Source organism: Argiope bruennichi, chromosome 11 (assembly GCF_947563725.1).
Source record: "Argiope bruennichi chromosome 11, qqArgBrue1.1, whole genome shotgun sequence".
Classification (NCBI taxonomy): Eukaryota; Metazoa; Arthropoda; class Arachnida; order Araneae; family Araneidae; genus Argiope; species Argiope bruennichi.
This window is the reverse complement of record NC_079161.1, coordinates 4838736-4854923: the sequence shown is the minus strand read 5'-3', so window position 1 is coordinate 4854923 and position 16188 is coordinate 4838736. Positions and strand designations below refer to the sequence as shown.

The 16188-nt window shown below is 34.0% G+C and overlaps 1 protein-coding gene across 1 annotated transcript in view; it reads right to left on the bottom strand.

Annotated features, from left to right (window-relative positions):
• LOC129957528 (uncharacterized) overlaps positions 1–15664 on the bottom strand; it is a 133573-nt gene extending 117909 nt beyond the window's left edge. Inside the window, exon 1 of the mRNA XM_056069873.1 lies at positions 15415–15664. The gene's annotated coding sequence lies outside the window, so the exon portion shown is untranslated. The remainder of the gene's footprint in view (positions 1–15414) is intronic.
• Positions 15665–16188: the final 524 nt, after the last annotated feature.

Sequence of the window (16188 nt, the reverse complement as noted above, 5' to 3'; positions counted from 1 at the left end):
CGGTGCCGGTCGGTTTCCCGTCCTGACCTCTGACCTGCTGAATCAAAGCCGACGGTGAGTTACTCCTCTTTTGCATTCTTTGTTACTCGCTGGACAGTATAGCTATATATTACAGTGTAGTCAAGTTGCCATCAAAAACATTTAGACACGTGTTTATTTATCTTCTTTCTGTCAGGTTGGGAGTGAAAGAAAAAAAAAAAAAAAGGGACATCACCGCATGAATTTGTGCATTTTTCATATCCTCGTGATCAGCTAACTGATTCTATTAGGTGATTAATTGTTGCAAATTGTGCATGAATCAAATTTCTGACTTTCAAACGAAATACGTATATACAAGGGGGGAAAAAAGGGAGGTGAGGAAAGTGTTTATTTTTTATTTTATTTGTTTATTTTGAAATAGTGTTTACCAGTTCGCCTTTTTGTCTTTTCTGCTCACTATTGAATTATTACACTTACGAGACTCATGCAGATTATTTTTTACAAAAGCAACAATAGTGTTTCTCAACCAATATCGGATCTACCAGACACTCTGTATATATATATGTAGGAGTGTGTATGTGTATATATATGTATATATATATGGTGTGTATGTATATATATATATATATATATATATATATGGTGTGTATGTATATATATATATGGTGTGTATGTATATATATATATATGGTGTGTGTGTATATATATGGTGTGTATGTATATATATATATATATATATATATGATATATGGTGTGTATGTATATATATATATATGGTGTGTATGTATATATATATGGTGTGTATATATATATATATGTGGTGTGTATGTATGTATATATATATGTAATATGTGTGTGTGTGTATGTATACATATATTATTCATTTATTTGCTCTCATAGGATTTCTTAGTAAAAAGTGAAAATTCCGAACCAGTTTCGTTAATGATTAAATTAGATGATTCCCAACATTCTACTTCTAATTTAATATATTCTAGTAATTTTGACGCCTTAACAGTACCATTACAAAAATTCATATTAAATTCTATCATATTAAATTCATATTAAATTCATATTAAATTATCAGAATGTATTTTCTACATGATTATTGGGATTAACATGTAAGAATAAAAACCTGATGTCTTTCGCATGTCATTCAAGATTATGCACAGATGTAACTACATATTTTATTTAGTTTTATAAACGTAAAATAAATAAATAAAACTGTTCCATCTAAAATTCTTCCCATTTGTGTAAGACACATCAATTGCTTCAATCATACATTTTTTAACCCATTTTTGTCTGTATTTATTTTCAGCCAAATAAAGAATTAAAGTCGTGTTTAGTGTGATAATAACTGAAAAAAGGTACTATAATTCAATATATCGCGTAAATTATAATTCACTTTTAAAATTATCATGTCAAAAATCTGTCAACAGCAGTCTTTAGGGAAAAAAAGAGAGAGAAGGGAGAGAAAAAATAAAAGAACTCTTTTTAACTACACCTTCAAAATTCCTAATAGATTTTTCTTCAAAATTTTTAGCTCCTGCATCAAATAATATTTAAAACAGACAAAATATTTTTAAAAAAAAAGTTAATAAAATGTTGCTTTTTTCTCTCTTTCTCTCTTCCCATCTCCTCTACAAATAATGTTAATTAAGTTTTTTACAATGTCATTGGAAGCTGAAACAGACATATAATCCTCTTAATGAAGTCAAAAAGAAAGGAAAAGAAGGGGGGGGGGGAGAGAAAAGAAATCTTTTAACTATGATCCAGTAACAAAATGTAGATTTGGTTAAAGATTTTTAGCCAAGCCCATCAACAACATTAGGTTTTTAATGTGTGTGTATGCGATTTATTATTATTATTATTATTATTATTTAGATAAAATTTTCTAAGCTTGCACGGCATTGAGGGCGATGGATCTAGTACAGGGGAATATCTTCCCCTACAGCCTGTAAAATCAGTGTTTATTATATTTTCATATCCATCTGGTTATAAGTTCTATACAGTGTTGAAATGCCAGAAATTATTATAGACTCAACGCAAACCTGCCCCAACAAAGAAGAAAGTGGAAACTTCTCCCTCTCTATGAGACAAAGAAACAACTCGATTTCGTCACAATCATCGGTTGGGTCTCAGTTGGTTCTACCATAAACATATGAACGTATGTTGACCAAAGAACTACTTCTTAAACTGAGAGAAGTAGTCAATAGTAAGCAAAAAGGGGAACAAAGTCCAGAAATACTTAACAACCTCTTTACTACAAGCAGCCAACAGCATTCTGGATGTATTGGATATTAGAATAGCGCACAAAAAACCAGAAGCGGAAGCATCTGCTCAAACTGATAATGTTGAACAGTTCACAGAAATCCAGTCGTACCAGCCAGTAAATAAACACCAAAAAGATCCATCCTATGCAGAAATTGCAAGGAAAAGACCTAAAAGCACGGCCACAATTCTTATATATCCAAAAGAAGAAAAGTCGAATACAAACGTAGAGGACCTCCTTAAAAAGGAACTCCAACAGTCAGAAACTACTATTAAAATCAAATCAGTTCGACGAATCCAGAAAGGAGGGCTGGCTATCACATGCAAGAGGGAAGAAGACCTGCAGAAGCTTACGGAAACCCTAAAAGAAAAAGACGCTATTACTGAAAACATAACAACTAAAAGACCTGGAAGGAGGGAGGCATCCTAGCAGTATAATATATAATTTACCCAACAACATACCAATGGAAGATGTTCAAAGGGCAATTCGTGCACATACGAAAAATCCAGATCTAAAACTTCGCTTTAAAATGAGAGGCAGAACAGAAGACATCTCCCACCTCATCCTCGAAGCTCCCAGTCAGGCATTTCATCGTCTTAAAAACTTGAGAAGGATTGCTATCAATTGGGAAATGTTTCATCTGAGGGAATTTCATCATGTCAAGCGTTGCTCAACCTGCCAGGCCTTCATCCACATAGCCACGCGAGCCAGTGCAAAAATAATATTCCATTTTGTGGTCTCTGCAGCGGGCGACACCACACCTGGGAGTGCATGTCTAATGAGCTCTTTTGTATAAACTGCTCAGAGTCGAACAGACTCAATGGAACTAACCTGCACATCTACCATATGGCCATAGACCCACGATGCCCCTGGTATCAAAAAGCGCTATCATCATTTAAACGGGATTATTAATGACAACTAATATCACTTTGAATTCGTCCTTCTCCAGCAACAAAAACTTAAATATTCTCCAAATTAACCTCGGCAGAACTAAAGCAGCAACCACTCACCTCCACCCTGCCGTGGTAAAACTGAAAATTGACATTCTCTTGGTACAAGAACTGTATGTATACAACAAAAAAATACAAGGTTTGCCGATGTCTTGGAACATCTTCACTTCCACACCAAATAAAGCCGCAATTTTTATTCCCCAAACCATCCATAAAGCAATTATAGTAGCTAAATTGGAAAATACTATAGCAGTCAAACTCCACACTGACAACAAACCTATAATACTCATTTCGGCTTATTCATCTCCAATAGCGGATATCAATCAAACTTTACAAGAGATCCAGGATATTATAAGAATGCTACCAAATGAAAACTTCCTTGTAGGAGCCGATCTGAATGGTCACAATCCTCTTTGGGAATATCATCGCACCAACAACAGGGGTGTTGCAATAATGGATTTCCTACTGGCAAATAATCTTTATATCAACAATTCGTCAGATGCCCCACCTACCTTCACAAGAAATACAGATGTGGGTTGGACCGATTTGACATTCTGTGCACAGGAAATGCTTCTTGGGAAGTTCTCGAAGAACCATCGTTTAATGATCACCACTTTATTCAGATAATAATAAGAACAATAATTACTAGCCACATCTTCAATAGGTTTTAAAAAACCCCATGGAAACGATAACAAATTCCACAAACAATTTCAGTTTCATGTCGAATAACTAATTAACATAATCAATAACTGTAATACCCAACAAGAACTAAATGAATTTACCTCACTTCTTCAAGCAACAATAATTCAAGCCTGAAACAAAGCATTTAAAATAAAAAACAGCCATTGACTAAAAACTCAACTTGTGGACAGATAAATTAGAAATAGAAAAGAATTAAGACATTGAGACGAAGGGCCCAAAGATCAAGTTCGGAGGAAAGATCAGAAAAATATTTGCAGTGGAAGACAGAAACCAAAAAATATATCAAGAAAGTCAAGAGAGCCAAAAGCGTTGGTTGGAAAGATCTTTGCACTGAAGCTGCAAAACCATATGGGAAACATTTTAAAGCTACCTTTAAGAAAACTATTCATCCATCTCAAATAACAGTCTTGCACAATATCAATCCAGAAGGAGGACACCAAAAAATAGCTCAGGATATATTAGAGCAAATTTTTCCATTCCCAAATTGAACTCTATCTTTCACACATGAAATCACCACCACTACCAATGATTGCCCTTTCACTGAAAAAGAAATAGCACAGGTCATTGATAATCTCCCTCATGGAAAAGCATCAGGATATGACGGTATTGATAATCTAATTCTAAAAACAATAAACAAAAATTTCCCGACCCTCTTCAAAGAATATTTTAATAAATGTCTTTCACTACAAAAATTCCCGGATCCTTTTAAAATAAGCAATATCATTCTATTTCAAAAAACTGGAAGAGAACCTAAACTAGCCATATCGTACAGACCAATAGCTCTCTTGCCTACAATAGGAAAAGTTCTAGAAAAATTGCTCACACAGCGTCTTATTTATTTTCTAGAATCAAATAAACTCATCAACAATAACCAGTTTGGATTCCGTGAAGGAAAATCCATAGATGCTGCTCTTAAAAAGCTTGTAGAAAAAATTTATGATGGAAAAAGGGAAAAAGACAATATTCTGGTTCTTTCAGTGGACATCAAAGGGGCATTTGATAATATCCAACACCATTCAATAGTTAAATATCTAGATAAACTCCAATGTCCCCAAAATTTAAGAAACATCTTTGAAAACTTGCTAAATGGCAGAAAAATAATCCTCAACACACAAGAAGGCTGAGCCATAAGAGAACAGAAGCAAGGCTGCCCCCAAGGATCGTGCAGTAGCCCAGCTCTGTGGAACTTGGTGGCGAACGATCTGCTTAATAAAATCTGGCCTGCCCATATCCAAGCATTCGCCGATGATTTTGTTCTGATCATTAAAACCAAAACAAAAGAAAATCTAAGACAAAATACCCAAGAATCAATAGCACAATTCATATCCTGGGCTGACATAAACAATCTAGAAGTGTACACGGGGAAATCCAACTTTATTCAGTTTAGTAAATGGGTAGCAGGAGCCAGAATCTATTGGCAGGGAGAAAGAATAAAGCAGACACACATCATTAAATACCTAGGTGTCCATATTGATGATAAATTGAATTGGAATACCCACCTCAATCATTTAGCATTGAAAGCGCAACAACAACAACAATTCAATTTTCTCAAAACAACTGGCAAATCCTGGGAGATAACACTTTGACACAGAAAAATTTTATACAGGACAGTCATTGAAAGGATGCTTGCACACGGAGTAGGGCTGCATTTGCCTCCACCCAACGGTTAGATTAGCAAGAAAGCTGTCTTCCATCCAAAGAGGCTTTCTGTTAGCAATTACGGGAGCATACAAGACCACGTCAACTGCAGCAATTCAGGTTATCCTTGGATTGCCACCACTACATCTGCAACTTCAGATGATGGCAAGAATGACTGAACTGTATAGACACCGTGGAATCGTACATGATATGCCAGAAATCAGCCCATACGAGTATGAACACAGAGCTACGGGCTGGACATCACATCCTTCCAAACATCTCCCAGCACATCAAATTTCGTTGGAAGATGATGGGTCTCAGAATGTAGTACTCGGGATCTATACAGATGGATCAAAATCTTCAGCTGGAGTTGGGGCTGCGTTTTGTGTCATGCAGGATGCAGTGACTATATACCAATGGTCAACCAGCCTATTGAAAGAAAACATGGTCTTCCAAGCTGAATTACTAGCACTCAATAGAGCAGTCAAATACGCAACTTCTCTTCCTACAAATCCAATTACTATTCTCTTCAGATCCAATTACTATTTACGTCGACAGTAAAGCAAGTATACAAGCCTCAAGTTCTACAAAATCCAATAGCCAATTAGCAAGAGATACATTCTTACTTCTTCTTGTAAATCCTCACATTAAAATCTCATGGATCAAGGCGCATGTAGGCTATGAAGGGAATGAAGCGGCGGATAAGCTAGTCAAAACAGTGTCTAATGCTAATCAAGATAGGAAAGTAATGAAGCTTCCAAGATGTCATGTGAAGAACATCCTCCAAACCGATATGATGACAAGATGGTAAAAGGAATGGGAGAAGGCGAAAGAGGCCGCTCCACATTCAACATAATACCGAAAGTTTTTCTCTACGCGGCCAACTGGAAGAGAGCGGATGTCCTTTTCTTCACTGGGCACGGCCCATTCCCGACATACCTACACAGATTCCATCTGACCAACTCTCCTTCCTGTAGCTGTGGGGAGATAGGATCCCCAATTCACTATGCCACCGAATGCTTACCGACTCTCTCATGGCACATGAGGAAGCCAGAAACAAGTCTCGAGGAAGAATGGTACAGGAGAGTTGCATCGAATACCCTTTCACGCGGCAAGATCCACTCCATAGTAAACCATATTCATAAATACCAAGACCTCTTCAAGACTACACAATAGCTGAGACTAAAATGCCACTTGTCAAAATCAGCCGAAATTATAACTTCAAAAGTGCAGTTCTCACGAAGGAAATCAAAACCACAAGACTCAGACGGACGTTACAGATTTCTGGCTCTTCAGTGATTATTTATATGCTTATACATGTCATACAGATGTTCTCAATGTAATTTATCCATTTTTTCAGTTAGTAATCTCATTTCCCTGCAAGTTCAGCCCATAGTCACCATTTGTTTAAGTATTCTTGTCCCCCTCCATCCAGTTATTACATCACCAAAAAATTAAATAGAGTCGTCTAGGATTTGACACCGATGTGATTCTCTCTGGAGAACCTTGGATGGTCTGTCGTCTCTTTCAATCAACAATTTTTTTCTCCCCCCCCCCTTCCATCTTGTGCTCATCCAACTGGTTAGATAACTTAGCGTTATAAGCCCCGGGGGCACAGGATGGCGTTATGTTATGTACAATAATGGTGTGCGAAAAGGAATTCCGGCTGAAGTTCGAATTGATTAGAAATATTCAAATCCAGCAGCAAATAAACGCAAAGTGAGCATGCTTTTCTTGTGTCGGAGCATGCAATAAATGATGCTGATAAATCCTCAAATAGATTTGCATTTTCAGATCTGTGTCTCGCCATTTTAAATCACCATGTCTTCACGTCAAAGAATCGTTAAAACATCCAGATGTTAAACTTTTTCTCCCTTACGAAGGGACTCCTCAAATCTTCGAGAAACGATCTATCAGTAGCCACCTTGTCATTAAGTGTCGAACTCAGATGGACTTCAGCTGTGAATTGATTATAATTAACATGTGTTCGAAAGGGGTCAGCTACAAAAATGGATCCTTAACAGGCATTCCCACGATAGACTGGAGACCATTGTGGAAGCCTTGCTGAGCAGCTATTTGGTGATAGAGAACACAAGTTCACCAATGAGAAAAACGGAGGCGGAGATCTGATAGAAATAAAATGTGGTATTTTTGTTTTGAGGTAAGAGAGAGAGAGATTAAGAGAGGAGAGCAGTGAAAGGCTTCTAATTGGGATTCGGAGAGACGTCGGTGTCCAGAGAAATAGTTCCTCCTGAGAAGCTCCGTATGATTCGGGCTTCAGTGTTAGCATCTACCAGATAAACGTCGGCGAATTTCTGGAGCGGCCCCTGGAGAAGCCGTTTTGAGCTAACAGCCTATTAGCGTTTATGTTTTTTTTTTTTTCCGACTTATTCTCCGATTTGATCGAGGAACTATTTCGTGATTGAACTGTTATTTGATATCTGTAAATAATATTAACCTAGATGAGAACAAGTTGTTTTTTGCATGTATATAAGGCTGTAAAGAAAAGAATGCTTTGTTACGCTACTTTCTTATTTGATCTGCCTGGGTCAAAGTTTAAACTACCTATATTTGGTAATTTTTTTATTTACTATTTATGTTTCAACGATACTGTTACTGTGTAATATTTTGTAGGGTCTTCTGCTTGAACTTTTTTCTTGAGCTAGTTCTTTGATAGCTATTTAAATTCTATTTTTTAAATTTTAATTATGAGAATTTTACCGGTGTAACGCCACTTTTGGCACACACCTAATCATCATCAGAATGCTCTGTTGTAAAAGGAATAAAAAGTTTAAATTTTCGGCATGAATCTAGCACTCTTACTGAATTACTTTTACTACTTTAGTGATTCATCGGGAACGTTCGGTTCATACACAAGTACTCTAAAATCTAATATATATTTTTGACGTCCTTCCCTACTAATTGAAACTAAAATTTTACACAAAACTACAATAGTAGTCGCAAAATCACACAGAAAATTTTATTTATTTAAATTCTTACATTTACATGCTCGCAAAACTACAAAAGACAAAGAGCAAGCCTTTGTGAGATTTGGTTCAAAATGCTACAAGAATCTATATTTTAGATGCATACCAAGTTTATAGCTCTTTACGTTTCGTAGTTGAAGAATTCATTTGTGCTCGGACCACTGGACAGACAGACTGCCTCTGACTAGATTTCATTCAAAGTTTGATCAAATTCTGTAAACCTGGTGCAAAAACCCTATTCTCAATTTCATCTGCTTGGCTCAAATGTTTTTGCAGTTCTCGTGTTCACTAACAGAAAGACATAATACGAAAAATGTGCTTTTCGAACTCAAGGTTTACTTTGGCTTAGTTATATTAACGTAGCGTTTTAAAGCAACACTAGGGCTATTTAGGGGCGGACCAAGTAATTTTTAACCGTGGCCAGATGACGAGGACAACTGCTCTGGCACTCCACTCTCCATCGTCTACACCACACCAGGGGGAAGACGTTTGGCCCCGATGGATTTAGCGTATCCCAGACCCGCTTATATAACGAATTTTCGGTGAAATCGGGCCTTGAACCTAAAACCCTCCAGTTCCGAAGCCGAGACCTTACCATTAGGCCACCGCGGCCCTTTCGAACTCAAGGCGGAGGGGGGGAGGATAAAAAAATTCGTTAAAATCTCAAGTTCGAATTTTTCTTTGTATACTTTATAAAACGAGAAAGTAAAAATACTGATAAAAAACTTAAACGTTGCTGAAAAACGCGCAAAGATCAAATTTATAGAAAATATGAAAAGTTTCTCTAATGATTAAAAAAAATCTAAAATGTACGGGTCTTTTTTAAACTTTTAAACCAATCATCTTTTCTATTCTAGTTTCTGTTGACTATATAAAAATGTGTTTTCAGGCACAAAACAATAGCATTTATGAGGTGGTTTATATCTATTTGAAAATAATTTGATAGTTTTATGCACATCCGTAATGATTCAAAACTGTTTCTGAATTGTGTAAATATCAATAAATTTGATTTACTTATCGGCACATTTTAATGTACGATTAAAACTGCAAAAAAGTACTAAGGTAGTTCTTTTCTTGAAAAATTCAGAAAGAAAGAAAAAAAAAAAAAGGATTTTTAATAATGTGTTAAAGAAATCAGATTTTTTTTCTCGTGAATTCTTTATGCTGTAGAGTCCAGGCCCACAGCGCTAATTGAGAGAATGCTACCATTAGATGATACATATAATTAAAAGATTCAAAAGAAATTAATACAAACCACATAGCAAAATTCCATATATCAAAAATTTCCATATATTTTACTTTTTCAGGAATTTTTGATGGACAAACGGTTTTTTTTTGTCTATATAATAATATTTCTAAATATCGAATAAAAAAATTTTAAAGTGAGCTATACTTATTGTGGTCAAAATACTATAGTTTATTTCATTTATAAAATAATAGAGATTCAATGAAAAAAAAAAAATGTTATACTGATTCTTATGATAAAAGAAACTCATGAAAAACCGGAAGTTCATTAAGAGAAACAGTAAACACTTATGTTGGTCATATGCTGTTATTTTATGAATCCTTTCTTAACTTTTATAGTTATCTTAATTTTAAATTAAGCTAAAATTTTTATTTCTTATACTGAGTAAGCACCCTAAACAAAAATCTGAAAAAGAAGATCCAATTTATAAAAAATACTTTAAAAAATAAATAAAAATGTCACAAAATAAGAAATTTCAATAAATGCGGCGTCACAAGTTTTTAAAAATTTCAATTCGATTAATCTAACATTCGAAAGAAATCGAAGTTGCTTTTAATGTGACTAGATGAATTAAGCAGTACTGAAATGAGTAAAATCAATACAAGAATATGCTTGCCACCAATCCGTCTAATAAAAGGGCAAAATGATTGCATGTTTTCAAAACCCGAAATTTCTAATTTTGAAATTATTTCTGAATAGTGCGAATAAGAGGCGAAAAGATGAAAAAAAAATTGCAATATCTATTTCTTTTTATCACGATTTCTATACGTCAATTCTTTTTTGCTGAAATCTTTAAATCCGACATATAATAAGTGTCTCGAAAAAAAATAATCGAGCATGATTAGACTGAAAAATTAATCGGACAGGATTAAATTGAAAAATTAATCGAGCATGATTAAATTGAAAAATTAATCGGGCATGCTTAAATTGAAAAATTAATCGGGCAGGATTAAATTGAAAAATTAATCGGGCAGGATTAAATTGAAAAATTAATCGAGCATGATTAAATTGAAAAATTAATCGAGCATGATTAAATTGAAAAATTAATCGAGCATGATTAAATTGAAAAATTAATCGAGCATGATTAAATTGAAAAATTAATTGAGTAGGATTAAATTGAAAAATTAATCGAGCATGATTAAATTGAAAAATTAATCGAGCATGATTAAATTGAAAAATTAATCGAGCAAGATTAAATTGAAAAATTAATCGGGCATGCTTAAATTGAAAAATTAATCGGGCATGCTTAAATTGAAAAATTAATCGGGCATGCTTAAATTGAAAAATTAATCGGGCATGCTTAAATTGAAAAATTAATCGAGCAAGATGAAATTGAAAAATTAATCGAGCATGATTAAATTGAAAAATTAATCGAGTAGGAATAAATTGAAAAATTAATCGGACATGCTTAAATTGAAAAATTAATCGAATAGGATTAAATTGAAAAATTAATCGAGCAAGATGAAATTGAAAAATTAATCGAGCATGATTAAATTGAAAAATTAATCGAGCATGATTAAATTGAAAAATTAATCGAGTAGGATTAAATTGAAAAATTAATCGGGCATGCTTAAATTGAAAAATTAATCGAATAGGATTAAATTGAAAAATTAATCGAGCAAGATTAAATGGAAAAATTAATCGAGCATGATTAAATTGAAAAATTAACCGGGCATATTTAAATTGAAAAATTAATGTAGCAAGATTAAATTGAAAAATTAATCTGGCCCTATAACTAATCATGCCCGACGCAAATTTCCAAAGTAATAGAGAAGGACACGGACCTCCAATTGAAAAAAAAATGCTTAATAAAACGACGCAAAGAATTATATTTGATATTATTTCAGTAAATAAGTAAATATACGTCAAAATTGTGAAAATTAAATTATTAGTGTTATCAAAAGCAATCGCGCTGTGAAACTTGCATTTCATTCATTTAGATTAGGGGTAGATAGGCTTTTTCAGGGTACGGACTACAATATTTACAATAAAATAATAAATAAATACGGAATATGTACTTACCTACATAACTACAAACATAATAATAATAGCCACAAATATAACAATATAAAATGATGTATTTAATATCAAACAATTCAAAATACATTAGAAAATAAATCATTTTCATCAAAAGTGAGTTCTCGTAGTTATAGTTAGTAGAAGTCTTAGTCTACACACTGTCCGCCAATATCTCGGTATATAATTACTGACTGCTAATCTTACACTGGATTCTTCTATAAAAGATCGTCTGTGAAACGCGAACGATATGTTGTCTTGATTATATTCACCGTTGAAAATGCAGATTCATTCAGGTAAATAGGACAAAAAACGATATTAAAATTAGGTTACGTCCATTAGACTCCAAAAGTTATTTTTTGGGTTTTAAACTGCTTGCATTTAAAATTATGTCATTTTGAAGGAGATAAATTTTGTATCATCTTGATCTCTTGAGGGAAACGATATTCCATAAATATGTTTCTTTTCGTACGCGCGTCTCAGGTCTCAGTAAAGGCGATCACCCCAAAATACCTTGGTGGTCTACCGGTCGATCAGGATCGACTTAATGTCTACCCCTGATTTAGATTAATCAAACGAATATTTCGAGTAAAAGGAATCTATCGATTGAATGATCTTCTTAAAAACAACCACTGAATTTGTCTAAAACAGTGATATTTAATTCAATTAGTTTTGTTAACAAAAGAATGGAGTAATTTTTAAAATATTAGCATTCAAAAAGTGTTTTACTAAATATGACTCATAGAGAAGGTTCAAAAAAGAATTGCATTTCGTAATTTTTCAGCAAAAATGTATTTCCTAAAGAATATAAATTATAATTCTTTACACCATTCAAATAATTTTTCCGACTGGAAGCATATGCCTATTTCTTTAAGTAGAAAAATTAGACCGATTAAATGGGACAGCCTCTATAATTTAACAATTTTCTAACATTTTTTTTTTTTTTAATTTTCAATTGGTATTTACTGTACTAAATATTTTGACATCTTTCAATCAGTTTTTTTCTGAAATTCACTATTAGGTGGTGTAATTCGATTGCAATTAAAGTTGAATTTATTAAATTCATTAAAAAATAATTAAAACCTGAAAAATAATAAAACAGTGTATTGTCATAGAGAACATGCAACTATGTAAAATTTCACAACGCTAGCAAATGGGAAAGTATGGGACAAATCGATTGTAAAATTCAATCTTTACCAGCAGAAAAATATCTAGTTAGTAATAAAAGGGTGCAAAAATGGAAGTTTCAAGCAAGTGACTTGTGAGAATGTAATTCAGGTATTATTGCACTTTATTAATCCACAGAAGTAGGAAGTAAATAAGAGAGGGAAAAATTATATCCTTACAAATATGAAACGAATGTACTTGTCTAAGAGTGTATAAAAACGAGACATTTTTAAATTCAAGAGAAACAATCGAAAAATTGGGATGTCAGGTCATTTCTATTTCGAATCAGTGTATTATCGCACTGTACCCTCTTTTTTTTTATCAATTAATCACACGTTTGATAGGAAGTTACAACTTCTCCCCGGCGATCTTCAATATTTCTTTCGGGTTGGTGGGTCATTGTGAGCCTGATTAAGACCAAGACCAGGAAGTTACAACCTGCGCCCTCTGAATTTTATTTGTCGAAATCACTGTGCTATTGAAATATCGCGTCCACAGACTGACAAATAGTCGCATGTGGAAGCGAAAATCATTTTTCATCTGTGTACATGACCAAACTTTAAAACAATCATAAACCTACATGTTTCATTCTATTTTTCAAGCTATAGGCGTTTTTTAATTACTGTTGTACCGTCCTGCTGCTCATTTAAAGTCAAGTCGCTCTGGAGCCGAATTTGTTTGAACCTCTTCAACCTTATTGGAAGTTAAATTGAAGTGAGATGGGCTTCGACGGAATTAAAAGAAAGGATGAGACGAGAAAGGAGAGGAGACTTTGGTTTTGTTCTGTGTGTCATGGCCGGAAGCTGAACTCTTTATATTTAACAATTTTAAATTAGTTTGGTTTTGAAAACCCCAGAGGATTTTAAAATGTTAAACCTGTTTTTTTATTTATGTTTAATGTTCATTGTTCTCTATGTCTGTGAATAAATGTCTTGCGTGCTTTTAAAACTGTGTTTTTCCTTCTCAAGACATTACACTGTGTTCGCATCAACATGAAAGTATGTGTTATATACTTGAAAGGGTTTGAAAATCTGAAAGTTTCATAAAAAAAAACACGGACTAAATTCCAGGCCAATATTTAGTTAAATTCGGTTCATTAAATTACATGTCGCTAGCTTGCTCGTATAGAGAAAGTAATCGCCAAAAGATTCGAACTAGAGATTTTGACGAATCTACACGCTTCAGTACTCCCAAAGCATCGAAAACAACATTTTTGGCTTGTCTGTGACAAAGATAACTAAAGAAAAACCTGCCCGGCTATTCGGATATAAATTAGTACAAAAAGAAGAGAGCTTGACGGATAAAATTTGATATATACATTTAACATTTATAGACTAGACACCTCTCAAATTTCAAGCCAAATACAACAAGAGATTACGCGTCTGTCCTTTCACAAGCATGTAAACGTGATGACTTAAATATATCAAATCTAGAATGTGATTTTGTAACTGCAACTGTAGTTCTGTGCAAAATTTTGGTTTCAATCGGCTGGAAAAAATATCGTGAAACACAAATTCACCCTTATTCAAAAGTATGTGAAGAAGTATTTTGGAGAGCACTCCCTCTGTTTTTCTCTTATAAAATTTTTTTTAAGATTGATTAATTTGTTAATTTCTTTCTTTATTTAATTTTATTTTTTGAACATTTCTAATGGATCGCCCCCATCCTTTTCTTTAACCAACATTCGACATATGCAATTCGAAAGGAGGGTGCTATAGAAATAAATAACTGAAGGAAAACTTTTGATTTCCTGATTTAGTGATTGTTCTATAGTGAAAGTTCTCAAAAAAAAATTCTTCAGAACCAAACCACTTGGTTATCTATGACCTGTTTGATTTTTAAAAATTTATTATGAGCATGAGCAACTGAACTACAAAATGGAACATTTCATTCAAATTTTGGGCATCTTGTCATTTTATTCAAAAGATAAAACTGTAGCAACATTTTTTTATTTCGTAAAAAAGTAATTCTTAACATGTTTTTAAACATAAAACCATTCTTCTGAGCAAACAATTCAACGATAAAATTGGATGCAGTTATAGAATAAAAAATTATTTTTTAGATTTCTACTTTATCGATTCAAAGTGAGAATAAGTATCTGCAGATAACTTTACAAAATCAAAGCAACTCCAATCCATTGGGCAAAAGACTACGTTTATTTTAGAACTATAAAGTACATGAATTTTCCACATGATAATATTTTTATCACACCATTTTTTATGTCAACTGCGTACAGTAAAAATCCCTACTCAGAGAATGTGACGGGATATGGTGACAGTGCCTCGAAGGTAAAATGGAAATGGACTTATTTCATTCAATAATATCAAATGTAATGAAAAGAAAAGGGGCAAAAAATATTCCATTCCATTCTGGCACCACTTCTTATGTCACTAAGTAATAGGCTTCAGAATATAAAAAAAATATTCCATTTCAATGGAAAAATCTAACTTTTCTACTCACCTAATCTCGGGCACCCAAAAGTTTAAAAAGCTGAGAAATTTTTAATTCCAGAGCATCGGCAAGTTCAAGGAGACCGGCTGTTTTATCCCGATGAAAGCTGAACTTTTTATCTCCCGTTCTTAAGTAGCCGTTTTCGGCCCGTTCTCTTCGAAGCTACGACTCTTTTGTTCCGAAATGACAGCTTCTTGTCGACAGTTTCGGGACTTTCATCGGTGGCTCGCGTGACACGTCCAGTCCCTGTCCACCTCCACTGCCCTCCTCCTCACCTTAATCGTTTTCGAGGAAAACTGGCGCAAATTCCCGAACTTCGCAGGTGGCTTCGGAGACGATCCATTTGCGTCTTTTGTTCTACTTTTTCGCTGTGTTTGTTTCCAGTAACTATTGACTTAGACGTCCGTTTTTCTCTGGCAGAAATTCTTGATGACCGCCCTAATAACGGGGTGGACGCGAATGTGGGTGGCTGCACAGACAAAGTTCCCGGAATCTTGTTGGAGAGATAAATAATAAGAATAATTGCACGATGTGTCATACCGGAAGGAATTTCCGGCATTAAAGTTGCAAATGCGTCTGGCAAATAATGTTAAGTAAAGCTCTCCCCCCCACCACCACCAAGGGAGAACATATCTGAAATCTTTTGAAATTCAAAATGCATTATCACATGCGTAGGATAGGCAAAAAATTTCGATTTCTGAAAATATGACAAAATGTGCGTCAACGGATACTTTTAAAAAATGACACATTGAAGCCAGTCTCCAAGTGAAAACAGTCACCTAA